The 22,036-nt window shown below is 46.0% G+C and overlaps 2 protein-coding genes across 2 annotated transcripts in view; one reads left to right on the plus strand and one right to left on the minus strand.

Annotated features, from left to right (window-relative positions):
• The window catches only part of C16H22orf39 (chromosome 16 C22orf39 homolog), a 191,844-nt gene extending 183,493 nt beyond the window's left edge, over positions 1-8,351 (minus strand). Inside the window, exon 1 of the mRNA XM_053369303.1 lies at positions 8,343-8,351. The gene's annotated coding sequence lies outside the window, so the exon portion shown is untranslated. The remainder of the gene's footprint in view (positions 1-8,342) is intronic.
• SEPTIN5 (septin 5) overlaps positions 1-22,036 on the plus strand; it is a 77,661-nt gene that overhangs the window by 17,104 nt on the left and 38,521 nt on the right. The window lies entirely within an intron of this gene.

The raw sequence follows: 22,036 nt of genomic DNA on the forward strand, positions 1-22,036 counted from the left end.
GGGATATTGGTGTCATAATTATCGACCCGGCGCTGTATCGTGAATTATGGGTGTGTGTATGTTCTGTGCAGGGCCGGATTTAGGTTTCATGAGGCCCTAAGCTACTGAAGGTAATGGGGCCCTTTACATGTCCAGCTGTCTTTTGTCAACAACAAATTGTTGCTGTTTTTTGTGTTGAATATATGCTATATTGTTAAGTTGTGGGTGAACATATCAGACGACACAGCGATTCTTCAAACAGCTCTTGTTTATTCACAGGCCAGAACAGAACTGAACTGAAGGGTTCAGCCAGCCTGCTTATATAGAGCTCCACTACAACGCAACTGTAACCATTTTCTGTAACTATCCAATCACTGACCGTCACTTTGGATCCCTTATTTGTATATGTGGACCTGAACTATCTTTTTTTTTTAAAAAAAGCTTTTTATTAAAATTTCAAAGATTATATAAAGACAAAACAAAACAAAAATACAAAAATACAAAAATACAAACAGACAAGAATAAAAAACAAGTATACTTTCAATCCCTTATTTTCTTATAACTTACTTCCCCGACTTCCTCATACCTCCCCTTTCTGTATTCCAGTTTCTAATTTATTGATTCAGCAAATCCTTTCCCTTAATTTCATTTAATTTTTGACCTTTTTTTTCTTTTTACTTATCCATTACAGCTGGAAGCCACATAAATTCTAAACCAGCGTCATACTAACATTCATTAATTTTGCAATGTTTCTTAAGATAGTCCTTAAATTTCTTCCAATCTTCCTCCGCTGTCTCTCTCCCCTGGTCTCGGATTCTGCCAGTCATTTCTGCCAGTCCCATGTAGTCAATCACCTTCATCTGCCATTCTTCCAAGGTGGGTAGATCTTGTGTCTTCCAATACTTCGCGATGAGTATTCTTGCTGCTGTTGTGGCGTACATAAAGAATGTTGTATCCTTCTTTGACACCAATTGGCCGACAATACCCAAGAGAAAGGCCTCTGGTTTCTTCAGGAAGGTATATTTAAATACCTTTTTCAGTTCATTATATATCATTTCCCAGAACGCCTTAATCTTCGGGCACATCCACCAAAGGTATCCCCCTGCTGGCCCAGGGTGAGAAATTCAGTACATAACATATATGGTAATTTATGGGCCTAATAGGTATCTAAAGCCATTTGCACACAACAACACAGAGCACTGTTGCTGTATGTAAGTTTTATTTTATTTGTTTTTTATCCTATATTTTGGAAATGCGCATCCAGTTTCCCCCCCTTTAAATATTTTTGGGGCCCCCAAGAGAGTGAGGCCCTAAGCTATAGCTTGTTTAGCTTATATGTAAATCCGACACTGGTTCTAAAATCGCAACGTGGGAAAAACCGTGACACCAGCCAATGCCTCTACAGAGCTCCATCCTGATTTCAGACATTTTGATATAACAGTATATCACAATGTTTAGCCGGTGATATATTGTGATGTTGAAAACCAGATATTGCTCAGCCCTACCAGAGAACTCTGGCTTTGCACCCCCACAATAAAGTATTTGAGGCCCCACCCCCAAGTTGATGGGCGTTGCCATTCAATGGATGTATGTGCACTGCATCATGTGATCGATTAAGAAGGGCGGGGCTTACCTGGACCCCCACAATCCTTTATTCCAGTTGCCACCCCAGTTTGGGAGACAGTGCACACACAAACGCACATACTAGTGCAAATAATGTACAGATATGCATTATGTGTGGTGCAGCATTTAAAGTGCTGGACTAGGACTTGGCAGACCAGGGTTCGAATCTCCACTCAGCCATAAAAGTGGCTTGGTGACCTTGGGCCAGTCACAGACTCCCAGCCTAAGCTTACCTCGCAAGGTTGTTGTGCATATAAAAATGGTGAGGAGGAAAACCATGGATGCCACCCTGAGCTCTTTGGAAAGGTGAGATAGAAATGTAAAAGCTGAGAGAGAGAGAGAGAGAGAGAGAGAGAGACAGGAGTTGTTTGCAAAAAAATTGGATATATTAGGGGACTTGCAGCCTAAAATTCTGAAAAATATTCATGTGGGCTTTAAAAAAACCTGATGCAGAAACTGAATTTAAGACAGGAAAAGTGAGGCATGAAAATGGACAGATTCACTGAATCAGCTCCAACTCTTAATTTTAATCTTGCTCACGCTTTAGGCAAGTTTGTGATGACAGGTGGAGATGATGCCTCTGAAGAAGGTGACTATAATACGTCCTCTTTTCATCAGCAGTTATTAAAGCGCTGAGTGCTAATCCTCACTCAGTTCTACTGGTAAGGCAGGCAATTATATTCCAGTTTTTCCAAACAGAAATTTTGAGAATGAAATGTAGTGCCTCTGAGAGTGTCTACCTGTCCTATTACAACAGCTCAGGGCTGGTTGGAATATAACCTGGGTGAGAATTAATATTATTACTTCAAAATGCCTTCAGAAAGAGGCACAGTACAACCCTAGGCATGTCTACTCAGGTTGGAGCGGTACCTATTTATCTACTTGCACTGGTGTGCTTTCGAACTGCTAGGTTGGCAGGAGCTGGGGTCGCATAACTCCCTACCCTCCAACATTTCTCTAATGAAAATACGGATGTCCTAGGGAAAAGCAGGACATTCCGGGATCAAATGAGAAACTGGGATGGCTTCTGTGAATCTGGGACTGTCCCTGGAAAATAGGGACACTTGGAGGGGCTGTAAGTCCTGCAGACTTTAATGTCCTTGCTTTTTATAATGTCCTTGCAGTTATAAATTTTGTAGGCTGCCGTTCACTGCAGATGGAGAACCAGAGGGCTGTGTCTCCATCCCGGAAATAAAACACAGCGTTTAAAACAAAATGGCAGCTGAGACACAAATCGGCAGCACCAATAAATCACACTAGCCACCCTCGGAAAGCTAAGCCCTCCAAAAGCCTGAGAGAACAGATGTGCTTTAATTAAGCGACGGAAGCTCATCAGTAATGTAAGCATCTGTGAGCATCTCCAGAGTCTCGGGAATCTTGCGTCCTCCCACCCAGGAAGCAATGTTTGAGTTGTCTCCGAACTGTCACTATCTGGCAGAAGGAATTCAAGAGCAAAGCAGAGATCTCTCCCAACACATCCACTTCTTAAGAAAATATTCAGTTTGGAAAGCAACGGGAAAATGCATTGAGTAATGCTGGGTGAACAAATGACAAGTGGGAAGTTTTATAAACACCCCGCAGTCAAAATCAGGAGCCATGCTCATTGTCTTACAAGCGCCCCAGAAGAAAATGAGATCGAATGCTCAGTAGAGACCAGATATAATCGAACCTCCATGTAAGCTTTGTGCAAACAGATCTGGAAGGAATGCTCAAACTGCTCAGGGACAACTTGAGCAAGTACCGTATTTTTTGCTCTATAGGACGCACCCAACCATAGGACGCACCTTGTTTTAGAGCGGGAGAACAAGAAAAAAAAATTCTCCCCCTCTCTGCTCAGCGCCCCTTCAACGAAGCAGCAGGAGAAACGGAGCCCCTTCCATTTCTCCTCCCGCTTCACTGTGCAGCTCTCCCTCTCTGCTGAAGCCAGGAGAGTCTTGCTCTCCCGGCTTCAGAAAAAGGAACCCGAAGCCTTCGGAGCGCAGCGTGAGTTCCCGCTGCACTCCAAAGGCTTCAGACGGCTATCCCTGAAGCCTGGAGAGTGAGAGGGGTCGGTGCGCAGAGGGGTCCCTCTGCGCTTTGGAGGCTTCGCGTTGCTATCGCTGAAGCCAAGGAGCCTGCATTCGCTCCATAGGACGCACACACATTTCCCCTTAATTTTTGGAGGGGGAAAAGTGCATCCTATAGAGCGAAAAATACGGTAAACAAAGCAGTGGGTCAAAAATAAGGACTCCCTCTGCAGATCTAAAAGCCTGGACTGGCTGATAAGGCGTAAGGCCCACTCCCAGGTATCTAGGTCCTAAATTGTTCAGGGCATCAATACCCTGAATTGGGCCCAGGAGCATGCAGGTGGCTGGTTCTGACACTGTAAAATAAGTGCTTTATGACACCACAGCAAGATGCCAGCCATTACTCTGGTGGCAGCATTTTGCCCTACCTGCAGTTGCAGGACTGCCTTCAAGGGCAGCCTCATGCAGAACTCATTGCAGTAGTCAAGATGGGAAGTTACTTCAGCATGCAAAACAGTGGCCATGCTGACTTGATCCAGGGACAGTGGTAGCTGGCGATAGGCTCTCCTCAGTGCTTAACACATAGCCCCTAAACTTTTCCAAGTGCTGCACATATGCTAAAAGTTAATGTAACCTTTGTATCTGATAGGCATGGTATGAAAGGAAAGAGGACTGGGGAGGGAAGAGGAAAGCGAGCAGCAAAGCAGCTCCTCTTTCACTGACAGATGGATGGGGTCAAATTGGTCTCCCTACCCTTTATGGGAGGCAGGGGTGTGCAGCACCCCAGGGTCTCTAAGTCTCCTGGTTAGTGACAGAGTGCTCCTTGCTTCAGCTGTTCCAAACCAATACATTTTCTTCCTGGTCTCGCTTGTCCTAGATAGACTAGTGATGTAGCTTAGTATAACACACATCCGTATGTCCCTACGAGTTTGGACTGCAATGTTCTCCCCTTTGTTTATTTAGGTAAAGGTAAAGGTACCCCTGAGCATTAGGTCCAGTCACAGACGACTGGGGTTGTGGTGTTCATCTCACCCTATAGGCCGAGGGAGCCGGCGTTTGTCCGCAGACAGCTTCCGGGTCATGTGGCCAGCATGACTAAGCCGCTTCTGGCGAACCAGAGCAGCGCACGGAAACGCCTTTTACCTTCCCGCTGGAGCGGTACCTGTTTATCTACTTGCACTTTGATGTGCTTTCGAACTGCTAGGTTGGCAGGATCTGGGACCGAGCAACGGGAGCTCACCCCATCGTGGGGATTCGAACCGCTGACCTTCTGATCGGCAAGCCCTAGGCTCTGTGTTTTAGACCACAGCGCTACCCACGTCCCTTTTTGTTTATTTATTTTACCCTTTATTTAGAACTATGAGGACTAGCATCCTCATCCTTTTTTGTTTTCAAGAGGAGGAGCCATAGCTTAAGGAACCCTAAACAAATGCAGGGTAGAGCCCTCAGCAATGTATGAGAGCGAAGGGTGAGGCTTGAGCAGCGACGCTCAGTATGAGGATCAGGGCGTTCCGAGCGTGTCCCTGTTTTTGCCTTTGGAAGACTGGCGGGGATGTTGTCATCTTTTGAAAACAAGCCTCCCTCCCTCTGCAGCTTTGATGAAACCTCCGCCCTTCCGCCATGCGCACCCAGCCTCTGGGAAAGCTCCCGAGCTTTGCCTCCGCATATAAAAACTGTTTAAATAAACAAAGCCCAGTAGGGGGAAAAGAAAAAGGAAAAAAGAAAGATCCCAGCTTTCCTCATCTCTTCGGCTGTCTCTCCCCCCCCCCCCCGCTCGGTGTGTGTGACTGAGCAGGGCTGAATGCCATCGAGATGCTGTGTGGCAGTATTATTTTAAGCCGTCCCACACTGGCGGCGAGTGAAAGGCTTTCCTGTTTTAAGGCTGGAGGCCTTGTCCTTTTGGGCAGCTGCTTGCAGGCTCCAGCCAGTACCAGGACTTTTAATTGCGAGGCTCGATTTGAATTGCTGATGGGCTCTCTCTTTCTCTCCTCCAAACCTCGCTCCCCCCTGATGCTTCCTGGCTGTTCCATCGAGGGGAGAATGTCAGGACATAGCGGGATCGTTTACTTGGTAAACAACTATAGCGGTGGGCCCAGGCGCTGTTGTTTTTTCCTTTTAGTCTTTGTGTATAGATGGGAGGAATAAAAGACGCTACGGGTGGCGGCACATATTCCCACTTAGGGATGGGCAAATAACTAAGTGATTAGGGACTGCAGAGAGACCTCATAACACCAGTCTTGAAAGACCTACATTGGCTCCCAGTACCTTTCCGAGCACAATTCAAAGTGTTGGCACTGACCTTTAAAACCCTAAACAGCCTCGGCCCAGTATACCTGAAGGAGCATCTCCACTCCCATCGTTCAGCTAAGACACTGAGGTCCAGCACCGAGGGCCTTCTGGCAGTTCCCTCCCTGCAAGAAGTGATGTTGCAGGGAACCAGGCAGAGGGCCTTCTCGGTGGTGGCGCCTGCCCTGTGGAATGCCCTCTCATCAGATGTCAAGGAAATAAACAACTAACTGACTTTTAAAAGACATCTGAAGACAGCCCTGTATCAGGAAGTTTTTAATGTTTGATGTTTTATCGTGTTTTTAATATTCTGTTGGGAGCCGCCCAGAGTGGCTGAGGAGGCCTGGCCAAATGGGCAGGGTATAAGTAATAAATTATTATTCTTTATTATTATTCCTTATATTAAAGACTATGCATGCAGCTTGCAGGCATCATCCTGGCAGGAGCTAGCAGGAGCTGGCTGCAAATTACCCCCCAACTTACACAGGGGTTATGTTTTGGGACCCCATGACCATAAGCGAAAATTGCGTGAGTGGGGAGCACTCTAGAAAGCCTCTAAACACTCGTCCCCCTCTCTCTAGCTCTCTCTCCCAATCTCTTTCCATACAACTCTCTTCTCAACTAGAGTTGAAGCTCTGGGGCTGGCTGCGTAGAAAAGTGGCGGCTGATGCGCTATTGCATGCGTCAGTTGTTAGATGGGGAGCCTGAGCAACGTAAACAAAGCCCCTCTGCACCTCCAGTCCCTTCAGGGCTTCCTCCACCCTCACGTCTTCTTCGGGCTCTGGGGAGGGTCTCTTCACAAGGTCTCTGCCACTCTCTCCCATCATTTCCTGGTTTGAATCTATTTTTTTATTTCCCACCACCGCATGTATACGCCGTCGCATGCAAGTTGATCACGTGTAAGTGGAGGGAACGCCTGTATTGCATATACCTTCCCTCTCCCAATTAACCTCCGTCTCCCAGGATCGACGGTGGGAGGAAGCACAGAGGAAGAACTGCCAGGGCCCGCCCCCATGACATCACCAGGGCCTGCCCCTAGGTCTCAGATTTGGGCTTGAAATCTCAAGGTCTGGGATGCTCCTCACCTGGCAACCCCAGGGATAGAGCATCTGCCTTGCGTTCAGAAAGTCCCTGATTCAGCACCTGGTATCTCCAGGTAGGGCTTGAAATGTCACCTACCCGAAATCTTGAAGAGCTGCTTGACAGTCCATTTTGGTTTCTCATTCTTCTAGTCTCAAATTAAGTTCTCTGATGTCTGTAACAGTTTGAGATTATTCTTTTTTAAAGTCCCCATAGCAATGCACCAGCATCTTAGTGCAAATTTCTTCTTCTGTCATATTTAATTGTTAGATTCATATACAGTGGTACCTCGGGTTACATACGCTTCAGGTTACATACGCTTCAGGTTACATACGCTTCAGGTTACATACTCCGCTAACCCAGAAATAATGCTTCAGGTTAAGAACTTTGCTTCAGGATGAGAACAGAAATCATGCTCCAGCGGCGCGGCAGCGGCAGGAGGCCCCATTAGCTAAAGTGGTGCTTCAGGTTAAGAACAGTTTCAGGTTAAGTACGGACCTCCGGAATGAATTAAGTACTTAACCCGAGGTACCACTGTACTGCTTTCATGCCGCAATGGCCTCTAAGTGGCTAATATTTTTATATATTTATTTATTTCAATCCCACCTTGAGGTGGTTATGCATAGCTTCCCTCCTCCCCATTTAACCCTCACACAACCCTGTGAAGTAGGTTAAGCTGAGAGGCAGTGAGTTTCGTGGCTGAGTGGGGATTTGAAACCCTGGTTTTCCAGGTCCTAGTCCAACACTCTTAACCGCTGCGCCATTCCGGCTCTGTATACAGACATGTTACAATTCTCCCTAATAGCAACGTATATTTGCATGTTATTTGCATAAATATATGCACCTTTATGCACACTTTATCCCAGTACCTGAGTTTGTGTACACATTGCTTGGCTGGAGAACTGCACAGCAAAAATTCAGATTTGCAAATTTGGCTTTGCCTTGGCCCGAATATTTTTTCCAAGAAGTGCAGATTAGGAAAGTTTAACTCTGGAAGCGAACTGAATCAAATTTCTCCTCCCTCCCTCCTGCGGCATTGAGGTACTCAAAGCTCCTAATGCCACCCAAAACTCTACCAGCGGACACCCCTAACCCTAATTACCTACCCCCTACAATTGGGCAAATCCAGGCTAAGGAACTTGTAAAATACAAGTCAGATCTGCAGCAAAATGTTGCAGCGTGAAGTGCTCTGGTTCGAGATGCCAACCACGTCAGCTTCTAGGACGTTCCATTTCTCCCTCCTCCAAAAGCAGTGGCATTATGTGACCGCTTTAAGTGCTCGGTCCTCACTGGGCTGTTGTGAGGTTTCCCCTACCAACGGTTTTTCAAATTCTTACACAAACCTTGCTCCTTGCCTGAGCCTGATCACTCCCTCCCTCTCCGCATTGTGGCTCTGTCTTAGCTATGTAGCTGTTGGCACTTGGCACCTGGGCTCCCTCTTAGCAGGAGAGACAAGCTATGGTGCAGCCTTATGGGGAATACTGGTACAGTTTTGGTCAATCCATCAACAAAAGCTGGAAAAGGCACAGAAAAGACTCTTTCAAAGTCTGCAGCACCTTGCTAACTTTGTTTTTCCAATAAGGAAGGCAAACTGAATGTTTTTTAAGATGTTCCAGCAGCCAGGGTGTGGACTTGAATCTGAACGCAGCCATTTACGTCCTGGGTAGGGGGAGAGCCAAAATATATAGCAAAGGGGCATGTGTGTTTTGACACTTGCCAAGAAGGCTCAAACTCAAGACCCATCAGCCATCACATGGCTTCTCTGTTACTCTGCCAGGGAAAACTTTGGACACACTCAGAACGGGCATGTTTGGCCTCAAACTGTGTTGTGCCATGTGCATTTTGGACTTCAAGATATTTGTTTCCGGACTTCTTGTGGCAGGCGGGAGGAAGGGAGAAGTGGGGAGTGTGGCTGGCTTCATTTTCCATCTCTCAGGGGTGGTTTAAGATGGGTTTGGGAACCTGCAGCCCACAGGCCCATCTGCTCTGGACATTTAAAGTGGGCTCATACCTAGGGATGCTATACGTCTGGTCTTGCCGGACACATCTGGGCTGCAAAATGGCATCTGGGCGGGTTTTTGCTGAATCGGCAAAATGTCCAGAGAAACCTGGACGTATGGCAAGGAGTGTGATTTTTCTTTTTAAAAATGCGTTATAAATCCCCCACAAAGCTGCAAAACTTACTTTTACCAGGGAGATGTTTCCCCCAAAAAACAAACAAACAAAAGCTCAACAACTCCTCCCCCTGCAAAAAAGCACACCTTAATATAAAGAATAACAATAAAAAATAATAATAATTTATTACTTGTACCCCACCCATCTGGCTGGGCCTCCCCAGCTCAACAACTCCTCCCCTGCCAAAAAACAAACAAACAAACAAACAAACAAACAAAACCTTTGTCTGGATTTTCACTTTTGGGAATGTGGCAACCAACTTAAAACACCCAAAGCTGTAGTTGGGTAAAGGGCCCAGGACTTATTTGGAGATCCCTAGTTCTTCTACCAGAGCTATAACTCCCAGATTTTGCTTTTTTCTTTATCATTATCATGATTATTATCTTATTTATTTATTTATTTATTTATTTATTTATTTATTTATTTATTCCCCACCCATCTGACTGGGTTCCCCCAGCCACACTGGGTGGCTCCCAACAGAATATTAAACAGAATAAAACTTCAAACATTAAAAACTTCCTTAAACAGGGCTGCCTTCAGATGTCTTCTAAAAGTCAGATAGTTGTTCATTTCCTTGACATCTGATGGGAGGGCATTCCACAGGGCAGGTGCCACTACCAAGAAGGCCCTCTGCCTGGTTCCCTGTAACTTTGCTTCTCGCAGTGAGGGAACCGCCAGAAGGCCCTCGGAAGTGGACCTCAGTTTCCGGGCAGAACAATGGGGGTGGAGATGCTCCTTCAGGTATACTGGGCCGAGGGTGTTTAGGGCTTTAAAGATCAACACCAACACTTTGAATTGTGCTTTGAATTTTATTTTTCTTTTCGTTTCTCTGATTTCTTGCTTCTTTCTTTTTCTTCTTTCTTTTTCCTCTTCTTCATTTCTTTCTTTGGTGACCTCTGCTCAGGGCCTTTATTAGGGTCTAGGGATTGTACACTCATGGGGGTGGCAAATGATTGATGGAGGGGCCTTGGTGGGAGGCAGGAAAATACTTGGTCCCCCATGGTGAGAGACTGAGAGGAGAAAGGAAACATCCCAGATAAGACCTGCGAGGGGATACAACCTTCTGTGGGTGGCGAGAGCTGCCGTTAAGAGAGGACTGCTTACTCTATTATTATTATTTTTTACTTTTTGAATCTGTTTTTTTGGTTTTTTACTTATATCAGTTTCCTATATTGTATCATGAAGAAACTTTAAGAAAAACCTTAGTGGTGATTTGCACCCTGTTAGCAAAAAAGCCCTCAACCACTTCAGGATTGTGCCCCAAACTGACATGCCGTGATTGACGCCCTTTTTATTTCCTCCTAGCTAGCCTAATTCTGTCGCTTCGGATACAACCGTCTCTCTGACGCAGGTGCCATGGAGAGATCTTTCCCTAATTAAGCACACTTACGGGGCTGTTCCTTCCAGCAGTGTGCTGACTTCTGAATCTTTCCCTCTTCTCCATCAGGGTTGCCATTTAGCAAAACATAATCTGGCACACACCGTTTTCTTCGATTCCGTCTCTCTCTCTCTCTTTCTCTATCTCTCATGCTGGATGTGGCTTTTGCCTTTGTCTTTTGTGGCTGTCATATCCTTTTTCTGCCATGCAATCGCCGCCTCGCCTCCCGGGCGCTCCGAGTTCGACGTCTTTCTTCAGATTTTTTGGGAAATCAAAATCAATTATTTCAAAGATGACCCTTCCACGAACTCTGCTGTTTCCTCTTCTGATGTGGCTTATCTGTGGCCCTGCAAGATGTTGTTGGACTCCGATTCCCATGATCCCCAGCCACTGGTCATGTTGGCTGGGGCATTGCTCCTGGGGGGTGTATGTTGCCTGCGTCTCACTACTATAAAGTAGCATGCTCAGCACGCAAACCTGGTAGACCTTCATATTGGTATTGGCCATTAGCATCACATTCTCCCATACTGTTTTGGAGAGGCGAGCTGTTGCGTAGATGCCTTGACAATAACTGTAAAGGTAAAGGGACCCCTGACCTTTAAGTCCAGTCGCGGACGACTCTGGGGTTGCGGCACTCATCTCGCTTTATTGGCCGAGGGAGCCGGCGTACAGCTTCCGGGTCATGTGGCCAGCATGACTAAGCCACTTCAGGCGAACCAGAGCAGCACATGGAAACACCATTTACCTTCCTGCCGGAGTGGTACCTATTTATCTACTTGCACTTTGACGTGCTTTCGAACTACTAGGTTGGCAGGAGCAGGGACCGGGCAACGGGAGCTCACCCTGTCACGGGGATTTGAACTGCCGACCTTCTGATCGGCAAGTCCTAGGCTCTGTGGTTTAACCCACAGCACCACCCATGTCCCTGCCTTGACAATATGCTTGTCCAAATGTGGTCCACAGACAAAGTCAGGCGACAGTCGCAGGGAGTTCAGGCAAGGTGCGACACTAGTAAAAGAACCAAAGAATTGTGTTGTTTCTAGAAACTAGTGGATCCAAGATAAGGGACTTGCAGTGCTATTTTTATAGAAAAAGAGGTGCTAGAATTCACCATGGACACCTCCCTTGTTCTCTTATACATTGGTACCTCAGAAGTCGAAAGGAATCTGTTCTGGAAGTCCATTTGACTTCCAAAACATTCGGAAACCAAGGCGCGGCTTCCGATTGGCTGCAGGAAGCTTCAGTAGCGGTAAAGTTCTGCTGGATGAAATACATGGGAATCTTGCAACTTGTTTAAGTTGTTACTCTGCTAAATATACATTGGAATCTACTCTGGATCAATACTAAGTAGAATTTCATGACATGAAGGTCCACACCTTCCCACAGCTGCCTAAGCCTCCTCATCTCCTGGGTCCTTCCCAAGCAATCTGAGACTCTGCCAGAGCACCTGCCACTGCTCCTCTTCTTCATACCTCTTCTGGTTCTGGCAGGCTGGTAGAAAGGGAGCTGATCGCAGCAGGAGGGGGAGACCCCCTGGCTTCTTCACCAGCCTGACTCCTCTCTGTTTCTTGGCCTCCCTCTTCTTCTGCTTCCACTTCTGCCTCTGATTCTGGAGGTCTCTCTGCAACGGCTGCTTCCTGCTCACTAAACCTTGTTACCACTTCTGATACTCCCAGTCTTCTCCTTCCCTCTTCTCCCTCTGACCACTCATCCTTGTTGCACCACCAACCCCCGGGCTCTGAGCCTTCGTCCCTTGGGGGGTGGCCCAGCTAGTGCCTCCACCATCCCTCTGTGTCCAGCCAGTCCACGACACTGGAGAACTGTTTCAAGAAAATGGCACTCTGTTCACACTGTATGTAACCGGGTGTTTCAAGCTGGACAGATCTGTATTCTGAACCCGGGAGCTATGAACTTCACTGGCCTTGCTGAAGCAGATTAAAGTAATAATTATAGCAGGCAGACCTAGCGAGGTTCTGAAAGGTCTCTTTTTCCTCCTTGGCAAAAACGGGTAAATTAAGTTGTGCAACATGAGATCTTTGGAAAGTGTGCAAGCGCTTATGTTTCCCTTCTGCTCTGTTGACAATTTCCCGCACCTAAAGAAAATTTGACTTCTGAGTTTCCAGAGTTGCATGCAGACTTTGTTCATGCTCTTGACGCCAGTCAGATCATATATTTTGGGGCCTCGAGAGGTGTTAGTTGGGGGAATGGAGATGGAAGCGCGGATTTCATGGGGCTTAAGCAGGAGGAGAAAGTAAAAGTTTAAAATGGAGGTATGGGTATAGAATGCAGGGCCTAGAATGCAGAACTGCAGCACTTCATGCTGCAACATTTTATTTTTATTTTTAAATGGACTAAATTGACTGGAAAGCTCAGAAATGAAGAGGACAAGAAATTTTTAAAAAGAATGGGAAATGTCTGTTATGTACTTACAAAAGTATTGTAAACAGGTTAATATGCTGGCAGGATTTTAAGAACACTTGTAATTTTAGAAATAATGCAAGAAATGTGAGGCAGAAAAATAACTTGGTGTAGAAATGATATGCAGTTGAAAAAGAAAATTAAGGAACCAGGGGAGGAAAGTAACGGGATTCGGAGAATCCCATTTTATGGATTTGATACTGTTTTTATTTACAGTTTTGTTTGTTTGTTTGCTGTTATTGTGTTTGCTGTTGTTTGTTTTAATTTTTGTCGTGCTGCAACATTTTGTTGCAGAGCCCACTTGTGACGGGAGAACGACAGGATATAAATGTGTTAAACTTATGCGTCCTCACACCCACACTCTCTCGATGTGAAAAGATTGATTCATGTGCTGACTCTTGAGGGGCTCTTGAGGCTGTGGTGAGCTCGCTTTCTCATGCAACTCTGCTTGCATTAGGAATTTTGAATATTAGACGAGCCCGGCTGGATCACGCCAAATTGCCATTAAGTCCCGCATCCTGTTTCCCACAGTGGAAAGCCAGATGCTCCTGGGAAACTGGCAAGCAGAGCGTGGAGGCAACAGCCCGCTCCCGCAATTGCCCCACAGAAACGGGATAATGTAGCTGTGCACTGTCGGAGGCAGTATGCCTCACAATTCCCAGCAATGTGGGAAGAGTTGCTGTACCAGCCAGGTCCTGCTTTCGGGCATCCCATAAGCATCTAACTGGCCACTGTGAGAACAGGATGCTGGACTAGATGGGCTGTTGGCCTGATCCGGCGGGGCTGCTCTTTCATTCTTACAAGTGAGACCCACAATAAAACATTGCAGAGTGGGGGGCTGCAAATCAGGATTCCAGAGATTCCATTGCATCCTTCTGCCCACAACAGTATTCTGATTTGTTCCTGGAATGTCCTGTTTTTTCCTTAAAGGTAAAGGGACCCCTGGCCATTAGGTCCAGTCATGCTCTGGGGTTGCGTCGCTCATCTCGCTTTTTTGGCTGAGGGAGCCAGCATACAGCTTCCTGGTCATGTGGCCAGCATGACTAAGCCGCTTCTGGCGAACCAGAGCAGCACACGGAAATGGCGTTTCCCTTCCCGCCAGAGCGGTACCTATTTATCTACTTGCACTTGCACCCCGTCGCGGGGATTCGAACTGCCAACCTTCTGATCAGCAAGACCTAGGCTCTGTTGTTTAACCCACAGCGCCACTCGTGTCTGTTTTTTCCTTAGGATGTCCCTATTTTCATCAGAGAAATATTGGGAGTGTGGAATTATCTGACCCCCAAGCTAAGGGGATAAGTAACTATACAACTTTGAGAAGATATTTGAAGGCAGCCCAGTTTATGGAAGTTTTTTAATGCTTAATATTTTGTAATGTTAGGGTTATCATGCTTCAAAAAGTGAAAAGCCGGACACCAAAGCTTTTATTTTTATGGGTGTGGGTGTGTGCGCGCGAACTTGTTGAGCTTGTAAAAGCTATTTTTCTGGAAAATTCACCCCCAAAATCAACACTTCCTATATGGGCTGCCATAGGCCTGGATTTTTGAAAATTCCGCCCAGACACTATTTTTGACGGACAAATACTGGCTATGTCCAGGAAATTCTGGATGTATGGCAGCCCTGTATTATGTTTTATATATGTTGGAAGCTCCTGAGAGTGGCTGGGGCAACCCAGTCAGATGAGCGGGGTATAAATATTATTGTTATTACTACTCCTACTACTACTCCTACTACTACTATTACAATAGGATGCCCCTATTTTCATCAGAGAAATGTTGGAGGGTATGTTGCAGGCCTCCTCTGAAATACTTTGCTGCAAGGCATGTATTTAGGCTCCTTGCCTAAATACAGATTTATTTATTGCTTGCACATAATAACCTCTGTCTGCATGGGCTGGGCCGGAGGCAGGATGTCTGCGATCTGTGATTCTCCACATTTCCACATCAGTCTGCATATTTTTTTTTTTAAAAAAGGTCCTCATGAAAATTAACCAGCATTTTTAGGCGAATTTCTCCCAATAATCTCCTGTTTGCATGCAATTCCTCCTAACACAGCACGTTTTTGTATGTTATTGTAATGAATATATGCCTTTTTAGGCACAATTTACCCCAGTAGATGCATTGTTGCACCCATTACTTGGGGTGAGAACTGCACTGCAAATCCAGGGAAGAGTAAACATTGATGGACAGCTGTGCTTCAGACTGTGTTTTGTTTCATAAATGGTCTGTTAGGTAGGTTCACCTTGGAATGTGAACTGAACCAAATTCTTTTCCTCTCCTCACTCCCTTCCCAACCAAAAACATCTCCGATGTCTTCTTATTTTCATTTTTGGGCAAGTAACATTCTTGCCGCTGTAGTTGCATACATGAATAAGTTTCTATACAATGATATACAGTGGTGCCCCGCAAGACGAAATCAATTCGTTCTGCGAGTTTCTTCGTCTTGCAGGTTTTTTCATCTTGCGAAGCACCGCTATTAGCGGATAAGCGGCAATTAGCGGATAAGCGGCTTAGGAAAAAACTCGCAAGAACTCGAAAAATTTTTCGTCTTGCAAAGCAAGCCCATAGGGAAATTCGTCTTGCGAAGCGGCTAAAAAATCGGAAAACCCTTTCGTCTTGCGTGTTTTTCGTTTAGCGAGGCATTCGTCTTGCGGGGTACCACTGTATGTATATGTGTGTGTGTGTGTGTGTGTGTGTGTGTGTGTGTATATATATATATATATATATATATATACACACAGTGGTGCCCCGCAAGACGAAATTAATCCGTTCTGCGGGTGCCTTCGTCTTGCAGGGATTTTCGTCTTGCGGAGCTCCGCTATCAGCGGATCAGCTGATAAGCGGTAAATTGACAGATAAGCGGCTTAGCGGCTTTTAGCGGCTTTTAGCGGCTTAGCGGATTAGCGGATAAGCGGCAATTTGCAGATAAGCAGCTTAGCGCCTTTCAGAAAAGGCAAAAAAAAGGGGAGACCACGAAAAAATTTTCGTTTTGCGAGAAAACCCCATAGAAAAAAACGTCTTGCGAAGCAGAAAAAATGTCGGAAAGCCCTTTTGTCTTGCGCGTTTTTCGTTTAGCGGGGCATTCGTCTAGTGGGGTACCACTGTGTATATACACACACACAATTTCTATACAATTATATATATACAATTATACAGTGGTACCTCAGGTTACATACGCTTCAGGTTACATACGCTTCAGGTTACAGACTCCGCTAACCCAGAAATAGTGCTTCAGGTTAAGAACTTTGCTTCAGGATAAGAACAGAAATCGTGCTCTGGCGGTGCTGCGGCAGCAGGAAGCCCCATTAGCTAAAGTGGTGCTTCAGGTTAAGAACAGTTTCAGGTTAAGTACGGACCTCTGGAACGAATTAAGTACTTAACCTGAGGTACCACTGTAATATACAAAAAAAATATACATATACAAAAAATAAAATAAAATTGGTAGTTGTGTCCCTATAATTCTGGAAAGGCCTCTCTCAAATCACTGGAACTTGGGGCCATACAATGAACCTTAACGTTGGAAGACTGGGGACAGACAGAAGGGCAGACCTTTTCACACAGTGCAGAGTTAAACGATGGAATTCGCATCCACGGTATGTCGCTATCACCGCCATCTTGGATGGCCTCCAAAACAAGGGGGAAACAAATTCCTGGAGGAGAAGGTTACCGACAGCTAGCAGCCACAAGGGCGGCGATGTTCCAACTCCCCGATCGGAGGCAGTAGACCCCTGATTAACAGTTGCTGGGATTCACGAGGGACAAGAGGACATCTGCTGCGTCCAAGTCCTGCTTGTGGCCTCTCCATCTGGTTGGCCACTGTAAGAACAGGGTGCTGGACTAGAGACGCCATTGGCCTGATTCACCAGAGCTCTTCTAAACAGAATTTGACAGATTCATGGAGTTTAAAGCTATCATTGGCTGCCAGCCATGATGTTTTTATGTTCTGCCTCTGCTGAATATTCGTACAATGAAGATTTGGAATTTCTAGGCTGCTTAGCTGTTAGGAAATGAGCTTCCTTAAACTAATTCCATCTGGTAGTTCTTTCTTCTTCTACTAACTATATGTGTATTGGAATCGAGTCCATTTTCAGCCCTTGTTTTACAGACTGTAAAGGCCTCCGGTATTATTATTACCAATGATATTTATTAATTGCTTTACTCACAAAAGTGACCAAGAGCAACTTACAAATGTAATACTAAGACCAATGATAATAATTTTTTTTTGGGGGGGGGCTGTAGATCACCACCCTTTCCTATTTAATTAAAAAAAGCCTCCATGTCACTATTTTTATTTATTTATGACACTTCTCTTTTGTTGATCAATGAAGTCCTCCAGGCTGCTCACAAACTTTTTTTTATTATATAACAAAGTACAGACAGTATACAGCTGTTGCATTTCCTGACCTGCTATTTCACTGGTCAGTCACTACCCTCTTTCAGGATACTCCATTCCGTTGCCTCCACCACTCCATACGCCCGTCACAATTCCATGCCAACTAAAACTGCACTGCTGCCATTGGGCTGTTCAGGAGTCGCTTTCCTGCTTAGTTGCACTCCCACCCCCGGAAAAATAGTTTTTGTGCTTCTAGAAACCTTGGGCTCTTGTTCCCCAAGCCTGCCGAAACCTTCCTCCCGTGGAGGGGCGCTGCCGTTTTGGTTACCCAAGGGTTGGACCTTGGAGAATTCAGATAGCCATTTGCATAGATGATGCTCGGATGAAAGAGGAACCACGAATACTGAGAAAGGAGAACTTTCTTGACCCCAAATGAAGCGGGCTTGAGCAACAGACTTGGCAGACTTGTGAAATTCTGGCGTTGAGAAAGAAGGATGATTTCTGTTGCAGTTCAGGCGAAGAAAGAAAAAGAGATGGAGAAGGCGTAGACCATGGGTAGGCAAACTAAGGCCTGGGGGCCGGATCTGGCCCAATCGCCTTCTAAATCCGGCCCGTGGATGGTCCAGGAATCAGCTTGTTTTTACATGAGTAGAATGTGCCCTTTTATTTAAAATGCACCTCTGGGTTATTTGTGGGGCCTGCCTGGTGTTTTTGCATGAGTAGAATGTGTCCTTTTATTAAAAATGCATCTCTGGGTTATTTGTGGGGCATAGGAATTTGTTCATACTTTTTTCTTCAAAATATAGTCTGGCCCCCCACAGAGGGACAGTGGACTGGCCCCCTGATGAAAAAGTTTGCTGACCCCTGGCATAGACTCACCCATCCCCAAACCCTTATGGTTTAGCAATCAACCTCTCTTCCAAGGGTGCTCTGGAATTGTAGCTCTGTGAGGGAAATACAGGGGTCTCCCGACATCTCTCAGCACCTTAACAAACTACAGCTCCCAGAATTCTTTTGGGGGAAATCCAACGTACGGTGCGAATGTGGCTTAAGTCTGGTCATTGCTAGCTCTAGAGTTGTGTGCCAAGCGTGCCCACCCAGCATCCAGGGAAACTGGCAGTGCCATGTTGACACTGAGGCGACTCTGGAGAGGTGGCAGTGCCATCTTCCTTTTGAGCCTTCAGTGGACCTTTCTGGAGGGCAAACAAGGTCGCTGGTGTAACGCAGAGTGAGGGAGCCCACTCCAAAGCCTTTGACATCTGTTGGCAGTGCCAAGGGCTTAGTTCTTTAGGAGGAGTGTGAGGCGCGGTTGCCAAATAAGAGGCACACGCTGAGATTGGGAACAAGCAAATGGTTGCCATGGGAGCGACACACTCTTTGGGTTTTTTTGGTATGTTAAGTGCGACTAGAAGGAAGGCACAGACCTCCCCCTTTTTGGTTGCTTTTATCGTTATCTTTAAAGAGTATTTCATTTGGAGCTTAAGAGAATGCAACTCCTGGGAAATAGAATATCATAATGTTATTAAAAATATCCTGTGGGTAAATCCTTGTCCAAATCTTTTAAAATTATATTAAGTACAGAAGTGGAGTAACAAATACGTATTAAAAGAAGTGAATTTATGATAAAGTTAATATTGCTATTCTGAGCTTCAAAATGTTGGTCATTTCAGGTGAAGCTATTGTTGTTGTTTAGTTGTTTAGTTGTGTCTGACTCTTCGTGACCCCATGGACCAGAGCATGCCAGGCACTCCTGTCTTCCACTGCCTCCTGCAGTTTGGTCAAACTCATGTTCGTAGCATCGAGAACACTGTCTAGCCATCTCGTCCTCTGTCGTCCCCTTCTCCTTGTGCCCTCCATCTTTCCCAACATCAGGGTCTTTTCCAGGGAGTCTTCTCTTCTCATGTGGTGGCCAAAGTATTGGAGCCTCAGCTTCAGGATCTGTCCTTCCAGTGAGCACTCAGGGCTGATTTCCTTCCGAATGGATAGGTTTGATCTTCTTGCAGTCCATGGGACTCTCAAGAGTCTCCTCCAGCACCATAATTCAAAAGCATCAATTCTTTGGTGATCAGCCTTCTTGATGGTCCAGCTCTCACTTCCATACATCACTACTGGGAAAACCATAGCTTTAACTATACGGACCTTTGTCGGCAAGCTGATGTCTCTGCTTTTTAAGATGCCATACTTTCTCATAAAAATGGCAGAAAGACTGTAGTTAATTGTCTTCTGTTTACTATTCCAAAGTTCCTTGAATTTTCACCAGTCTTGTTCAGATTTATTTATTGATTAACCCTAAGAGCATGTGGGCTGCAACGAGTACACGGTGGAAGAAACGTGAGAGATTTTTGTTAGAAAACAATGATGATATTCAAAATGGCACACCATACATTTAAAGCACCATTATGCCACTTTAAACAGTCATAGCTATTCCCCTGGGAAATGTAATTTCTTAAGGGTGTCGAGAGTTGTTAGGAAAACTCTATTCTTCTTAGGTAAAGGGACCCCTGACCATTAGGTCCAGTCGTGACCGACTCTGGGGTTGCGGCGCTCATCTCGCTTTATTGGCCGAGGGAGCCGGTGTACAGCTTCCGGGTCATGTGGCCAGCATAACTAAGCCACTTCTGGCAAACCAGAGCAGCGCATGGAAACGCCGTTTACCTTCCCACCGGAGCGGTACCTATTTATCTACTTGCACTTTGACGTGCTTTTGAACTGCTGGGTTGGCAGGAGCAGCAACGGGAGCTCACCCTGTCGCAGGGATTCTAACTGCTGACCTTCTGATCGGCAAGTCCTAGGCTCTGTGGTTTAACCCACAGTGCCACCTGCGTCCCTATTCTTTTTAAATCGCTACAAATCCCAGAATTCCCTGGGAAGAGGCATTGACTGATAAAACACTCTGGAAATTGTAGATCTCTGAGGGGTTCAGGCAGAGGACATTCCCAGCCCTACCTGGATATGCCGAGATTTGAACCTGGGACCTTCTGTGCGCAATGTGATGTGCTCTGGCGCTGAGCTACAGCCCTTCCCTGGACCCAAGGGCCTGAAAGACTCAATATAAGGCTTGTGCTCCCAGCACCGAGGGCCTCAAGTGTACAGTTCAGCTGACCGACGGCTCGTTTGGGTAAAATAATTCACCCTTTCATAAAACTGCCACCTCCCAAACATGTCTGCACTCAACATGTCAGATGGAGACAAAGCGCTTCCAGGCCCCTTTGATTTCACTCTGCCAAGGATAGAAGACAAAAGGGCGGTTGTTTTCATTTTGCCCTGGATCGGAAAGGAGGATCCACATTTGTATTATGTGTCCGGGCCTCGGTGTGCGTGTCTTTTTGTTGTCGTTCGGCTGCTTTGATATTGCTGGCTCAGGAACATAATACTTGTCACTTCATACCAAAATTTGTTCCCCTCGAGGTCACAGGCAGCTTCAGCTGGAGGGAGGCCAACTCTTGTGGAGTCCTTGGGGGGGGAAAAACCCAACTCTATTTTGCATCTCCACCGTGGAAATTGGAATACATGACTTGCCTTGGGCCTGCTCAGGGCCGGATTTAGGTTTGATGAGGCCCTAAGATGTTGTTGTCAGACTCTTCGTGACCCCATGGACCAGAGCACGTCAGACTCTTCGTGACCCCATGGACCAGAGCACGCCAGGCACTCCTGTCTTCCACTGCCTTCCGCAGTTTGGTCAAACTCATGCTGGTAGCTTCAAGAACACTGTCCAACCATCTTGTCCTCTGTCGTCCCCTTCTCCTTGTGCCCTCCATCTTTCCCAACATCAGGGTCTTTTCCAGGGAGTCTTCTCTTTTCATGAGGTGGCCAAAGTACTGGAGCCTCGGCTTCAGGACCTGTCCTTCCAGTGAGCACTCAGGGCTGATTTCCTTCAGAATGGAGAGGTTTGATGTTCTTGCAGTCCATGGGACTCTCAAGAGCCCCCTCCAGCACCATAATTCAAAAGCATCAATTCTTCGGCGATCAGCCTTCTTTATGGTCCAGTGCCGGATTTAGGTTTGATGAGGCCCTAAGCTACTGAAGGGAATGGGGTCCTTTATATGTCCAGCTGTCCTTTTGTCAACACCAAATTGTCGCTGCTTTTTTGTGTCGAATATATGCTGTATGGTAATTTATGGACCTAACAGGTATCTAAAGCCATTTGCACATAACAAAATACGTATTTTATCCAAGTAATAGTTGAACTGAAATACAAAGAAGTATATTAATAGTGAAATACAATTAAGAAGAAATATATTAATAATGAAATAATTATTAAGCTCTAACTTAAAATGATTGGGGGCCCATTACTTACATAGGGACGTGGGTGGCGCTGTGGGTAAAACCTCAGCGCCTAGGACTTGCCGATCGCACGGTCGGTGGTTCGAATCCCCACGGCGGGGTGAGCTCTCATTGTTCAGGCCCAGCTACTGCCCACCTGGCAGTTCGAAAGCACCCTTAAGTGCAAGTAGATAAATAGGTACCGCTTTATAGCGGGAAGGTAAACGGCGTTTCCGTGTTGTTACGGAAAGGGGGGGGGGCATGTCTTCTTCACCTTCTTCTTCACTACAATATATCCATTTATTCCCAATTGTCAATGTCAAAAGGGACTAAAATCTATAAAATCCATAGAAAACCAACGTGCCAAAAGTTCATGTCACCCCTTTCTCGCTGTTCAATCTCGCCTTGAACCTGTTGCACAATAAACCTTGGATCTCCGCATCTTGCTCCTGTCTCCGGCTGAGCTCATTTTCTTCCGCAGGGACCCACGGACTTA

The sequence above is a fragment of the Podarcis raffonei genome, chromosome 16 (assembly GCF_027172205.1).
Source record: "Podarcis raffonei isolate rPodRaf1 chromosome 16, rPodRaf1.pri, whole genome shotgun sequence".
Classification (NCBI taxonomy): domain Eukaryota; kingdom Metazoa; phylum Chordata; class Lepidosauria; order Squamata; family Lacertidae; genus Podarcis; species Podarcis raffonei.